Genomic DNA, 6,000 nt, shown 5'->3' on the forward strand with positions numbered 1-6,000 from the left:
TCTTTATTTACCTTTCTTCAGCAGAATGTATGAAGTCCTCACAGTCTTCTCAAGGTGGATTTCTTCACAACAAATAGATTCTTCCAGAACAGGTAACCCTTTTTGCCTAAAATATGCAGAGACTTTCAACCAAAAAAAGAGAGAGAAACCCTCATGGTTTTATCGGAGAGGTTAAAACAAATTACTATTCCAAATGTTAAATTACAGGGAATAGGCAAGTGAAAGCAACTATAAAATAGCAACAGAAAGATGCAGAAAAGAGAAGCTAATTTTGCTATTATGGAAAATTCCTGTTCATTGCAAAATTTGTAGCATTTCCTTATATCATTATCATCATTATTATTTGGAATCATCAAGTGAAGTGTTTTTTTCCAGACAAAAGAGTTTTGGACATTATAAGTTGCAAACAGTTTTCTCATTGTTTCATTGATATGTTTATGTAGACTTAATTTTTACCTAGTGAAATAATTCATTTGAAAAACAATTTCTTATCTTCAAGCTAATGCAGATATATAGCCAACTCCTCACAAAAACAGATATTAAACAACAAAATTTAAAGAACTTGGGCAGGTAGCACTACATTTTTTCCTCACATGTTTGTACAAAATCATCTCCTTTCAGATTTGAATTATCAAATTCACCAAAGCAAACATGATTTTTGCTTTGAATCGCAAATGTTTTCCTTGACAGAAGAATGCATTTAATTTGCAATGCAGTTGATGCTGGAGTAAATATAGCAGCAGTTGTACTGCAATATTTCTTAAGATAGAATTAAAATATATTTAATATTTTCATCACTGGAGGGTAAAGGAGAATATTTTGGTATCACTGTGGCCACGTAAAGCAGAATACGATGTAGTTACGAGTTCATTTACACAGATACTCTGGCAACTGAAAGTAGAATCAATCAGGGCCTTTTGGGTGTCATTCAGGAAAATCCAAAGATGATGTTTAGACCTGAGCAAAAATGCAAAAGAAGGGCACAGAGTACTTTAGCACAGGACAACAACAAAGGTGAGAAAATTTTTAAATTTTAAAAAAGTTTAAAAATAGATAGGGTTTTTATATAAATAATAAAACTATCTAGAAATGCCATTGGTACAGCTTAGGAAAGAAGTGGTGAGAAACACACACGTCGGAGCTTCATCCTCGGATTGTTTATCCCTCTTAACATCGCCATTATTTATCCCTCTTAACATCCCATAACCAAAGCATGCCCTTTGTGGGGTCAGACCCTTGCATACAAGCTGGTTGTGCTCCCTTCCAAGGTGGGTGGGAGACACCAGCAAGGCACACTGCTGGGGCAAGGGCAATAGCAGATGCTCAGTACCGACAAATTAAAGACAACAGTATGGTAGTAGGGCCACACAATGGCCAATGTAAAGAAAAATCCTGCAAAGTTTCAGCACAGCAGATGCAATGACTGCGTCTGCTCTGCCGGCAGCTGCTGGCTAACACCTAGTCCAGCCAGGGTCTCCCCCTCGCCTTCCCCGCTGCCTCGCGCGATGCTGTGCTGCTCAGGTTGAGTGTCGTTTCACAGCCTGGCCTATGGGAGAGTCACCCCAAACTAAATATTAGCAGAATAACACCTCAGAAAGGTAAAGCAAGGCTATTTTATACTCCACCACAAGCACATCTAAAATAATACCCATTCCCACTGTGGCAGGAGAAAAAGGCTAGCTGTAATTAAGCCGCTGAAGTATAGCGCTTTCATTCATTAAAAACAATTCTTTGATTTAGCGCACAACACAAAACACCCACAGACCACAGGAAATCTCTGGGCTAATTCTCCTGCCCTTTCACCTCTCACACATTCGAGCTTTCTGCTTTCTTCCTTCTGTCCATCTGCTTTAATCATTAGCAAAAACCTTGTGCAACAGCTCTAGCAAGTAAAGTCAGCTGTCATCAGAGCATTTTTAAACTCTGACTGTTAGTTTCCACTATGCCCACAGGCCTCATTAAGCACAGAGAAGGGCAGTGGTGTAGGTCCCAAAAAGCTCTAGGGGGAACAAGCCCTTCCCAGATGAAATTGTGGTCCACGTGGTCCTCAGACCAGGTTTATCCTTTCCTGAGTTTTCCGATAGCTTTGAAGTGGAAACGCAATTGGCGCAGAAAACAGTTGCTGCGTGACCGGCACACTGGGAGTAGATCTGAGGATGGTGGGTTTGCATTGTAGACATTCGAGTGCCAAAATATACTGTCATTAGGAGAGAAAAATAAGTGCAGCTCTTGACTGTGGTCTAACAGGGTAAGTACAGAGAGGACTGCAGTACAAGACATGGAGAGGGTTTGATTTTGCTTAAGAAATGAGCTCCTCTTTCCTAATATGCTTGCCTTCCCACAGAGCGATGGCTGGAGGAAGAGAATGAAGGCAACAGTAGGGAAAACTCTTGATGTCCGACCAGGTGAGGCTTATGGGTAAAGAGGTTTGGAAAACTCACAGTACTTGCCCTTGAAGGTAGCAATGGCATTCATCATGAAGCAAATAAAATGAAGATGCAGTCCTGTGTTGCAAAAACATTTACACACTTGGATTACCTCTGCTGGAGAACAGCATACGAAATTCAAAGATGCAATTGAAACTATCAAGTTAGCCCAAAAAACAACTGGCAACAGGTAATCAGGCAAGCTGAAGGGATACCAGGGCACTTTAGTTTCCGTTGTCAAAGAACCTTTGACTTTTTTGGCTGTGCTCCTAAGTGTACATACACTATCTACTTTGTATGTATACTATTCGCTACAGTGTTAAATCAATCATTAGGTAGACCTAGAGACCAACACATCAATGGAATAAAGTCAAGTAAAAAATTGAGGCATTGGTCCTGCACATTCATTTTAAATGTATGGATATGGGTAAGTGCATGTCTTTGGACCAGATCCTCAACTGGTGTGAATCTGTGTACTAGAATTAGAGAAAATACAAAGACAGACAATCAGGAGAATCATAAATAGAATCATAGAATCATAGAATGGTTTGGGTTGGAAGGGACTATCTAGTCCAACTCCCCTGCAATAAGCAGGGACATCTTCAACTAGATCAGGCTGCTCAGTGCCCCATCCAACCTGAGCTTGAATGTTTCCAGGAAGGGGCTTTACAACCTCTCTGGGCAACCTGTTCCAGCATTTCACAAGCTTCATCATAAAAAATTTCTTCCTTATATCTAATCTAAATCTACCCTCTCTCAGTTTAAAACCATTCTCTCTCGTCCTATCATTACATGCCCTTGTAAAAAGTCCCTCTCCAGCTTTTCTGCAGGCCCCCTTCAGGTACTGGAAGGCTGCTAGAAGGTCTCCCCGGAGCCTTCTCTTCTCCAGGCTAAAAAACCCCAACTCTCTCAGCCTTTCCTCATAGGAGAGGTGCTCCAGCCCTCTGATCATTTTTGTGGCCCTCCTCTGGACCCGCTCCAACAGCTCCATGTCCTTCTTATGTTGGAGCCCCAGAGCTGAACACAGTACTCCAGGTGGGGTCTCATAAGAGAGGAGCAGACAGGGAGAACCACCTCCCTTCACCTGCTGGTCATGCTTCTTTTGATGCAACCCAGGATACAGTTGGCTTTCCGGGCTGTGAGCGCACATTGCTGGCTCACGTCCAGCTTTTCATCCACCTGTACCACCAAGTCCTTCTCTGCAGAGCTGCTCTCAATCCCTTCATCCCACAGCCTGTATTGATACCAGGGGTTGCACCGAGCCAGGTGCAGGACCTTGCACTTGGCCTTGTTGAATCTCTTGAGGTTCACACAGGCCCACTTCTCGAGCTTGTCCCAGGTCCCCTCTGAATGGCATCCTGCCCCTCAGGCATGTCAGCCGCACCACTCAGTCTACACAGCACCTGCTATTCAAGAGAATACTTAGGTTAGGTGTCCTCAGTTTGGAAAAGTGACAGCAGAAAAGTGACATTACAGAGCGACCCACGGTATTGTAAGTGGCATCTGAAAGATGAATAAGAAATCATTATTTAGTGTTTGGATGTAGCCACACTGTCTTTGGACCTACCCTTTGCCCTGTGCAACCTGTGAAATTTTCAGATGCTTAAAATGCCTGTACAGAAGTAGTTTTTAACATCACATGCAGTTAAATCATGGAAGCCAAAAAGAATCAGATTTATGGGAGGTAGGTCTATCTCAGGTTATTAATCATAGTGGATGTCAGTGTAGGGCATCACTGATTTCTAGAGGCTGGGAAGATGGGTGAAGCTCTACATGCCTTTTATTAGTATTCTGTCACTTCATGCCCACTGCCAGCCACTGTTAGAAACAAGATACAAGGGTCTGAGTGATCTTCATCTTTTCACAATGATGAGAACATGTTTATGTTCTCCAGAGAGCTTAACAACTCATAGGACATCTGGCCACGTATTGAATTCAAACATTAAAGTTACAGACTGAAACACTACAAAGTAAACAAATGAATAAGCAGTGAAAACTCATGTTTCCATTGCAGGATTGCCAAATTATCACCTGGTATCTTGAATAGTGTTTTTAATCTCCAGCATACTTTACTTATTAGCTGGTGGAAGGGTGGCAAGTCTACAGAGGAAATTACCCTGAGCTTCAGAAAATAAGGTATGTTTCCCTTAGGGCAGCAACAGATTCAGGTTACCCTGACTATACACCCTATAAATGGGTATATTTAATGAAATAAGTTTGAATGTTTCAACAAAGCTGAATCACTAGCATTAATATAAATGTAATTAAAGTTATATCAGCACCTTTGTTCTGAAATTGGTCAGTTTCAAAAGTGTATTTTGGACAGAAGTTTCATCAAGTAAAAAAAAAAAAAATATCTATGCTGAGGATGGTCCTAGAGAGGTAGCTCCAGAGGGTGCAGCTACACTCAGAGCTCCTGACTTCAGGCTCCAGGCTCCTGCTCTCCACCTTCCTCCAGAGGAGCCTGGAGCTCTTGGTGGTTAGAGAGTGAGGGAGTGCCTTGGACCAGCCTCCCAACTCAGGCACCCTTCCACATGTCTGCTGAAATGAATCTGGCTGTTTTCCACCTTCTAACACCTCTCTAAATGGCCACATTTTAAAATACACACATACACAGTGCACACGAGAACATTTCACATTCGGTTTTTGCAATGTAACAGTTTTGTTAGCTTTGTTATGGTTTCTTGCACCAGATGTAGGAATGTTGAGACATATGGAAAAGAAAATCAGCTACAGCAAGAACGAGCTACCAGTCATTGTTGCAGGTTCCTCGGAGAAAGGTGAATAAGATTAAAGACAATGTCAACCAACTGACAGAACGATTTAGAGAACCACTAGTGTTTACTCCTTCCTTATCAACTCCTCCAGCCCAAAACAGTGTAATGCTGGGCCATGTTTTCTTGGTTCTTCAAAGGAAGCAATTCTAGAAAAAATCCTATTATGATAGTCAGTAATTAAAGATCCTGTTGTGAATGGTTCAAGATTATAGCAATTAAAAGAAATGTAAGTCTTCTCACTGCCTGGTTTGGGTCTCTTCACCAAACATTTAGGGAGGTTAAACTGACCTCTTATGAGCAGTCCAGCCTTAGAGATGTTACACAGGACAAACATCGCAGGACAAAGTTTTAAAATCTCTCCATCCTGAGGAAAAACTTGGACGTAGGATGGAAAGGCTAGTGACGATCTGCTTACTCCTGCTTTACAACCTACCACAGTGCCCTCCACTCCACCCCAGCCTTACTAAATGACATCAGTTCCTCATCCCTGTCTGCCTGGGACCCTCAGCGGAGACAACATGGACACGCTTGAACTATCTTTAATCTCATCAGCCTGCGGACCTGTGGCTAGGGACTGGCATAGACACAGTAACGGCTGCATAGTGCTGCATGGAGCACAGAAAACACCCACAGCTCTGACATCTGCCCTGGTCGGCTGCTGCCATCCCTGAGGTGAAGACGTATGGGGCAATGCCTCTTGCTGAGACAGATGGCCACAGAGCCTTTCTGTAGCACACCCCTGGTCCTCCTCCTCCTCCTCCATGTGGCAGCAGCGCCAATTTGTACTACTGAGAAGC

The sequence above is a fragment of the Nyctibius grandis genome, chromosome 1, assembly GCF_013368605.1.
Source record: "Nyctibius grandis isolate bNycGra1 chromosome 1, bNycGra1.pri, whole genome shotgun sequence".
Classification (NCBI taxonomy): Eukaryota; Metazoa; Chordata; class Aves; order Nyctibiiformes; family Nyctibiidae; genus Nyctibius; species Nyctibius grandis.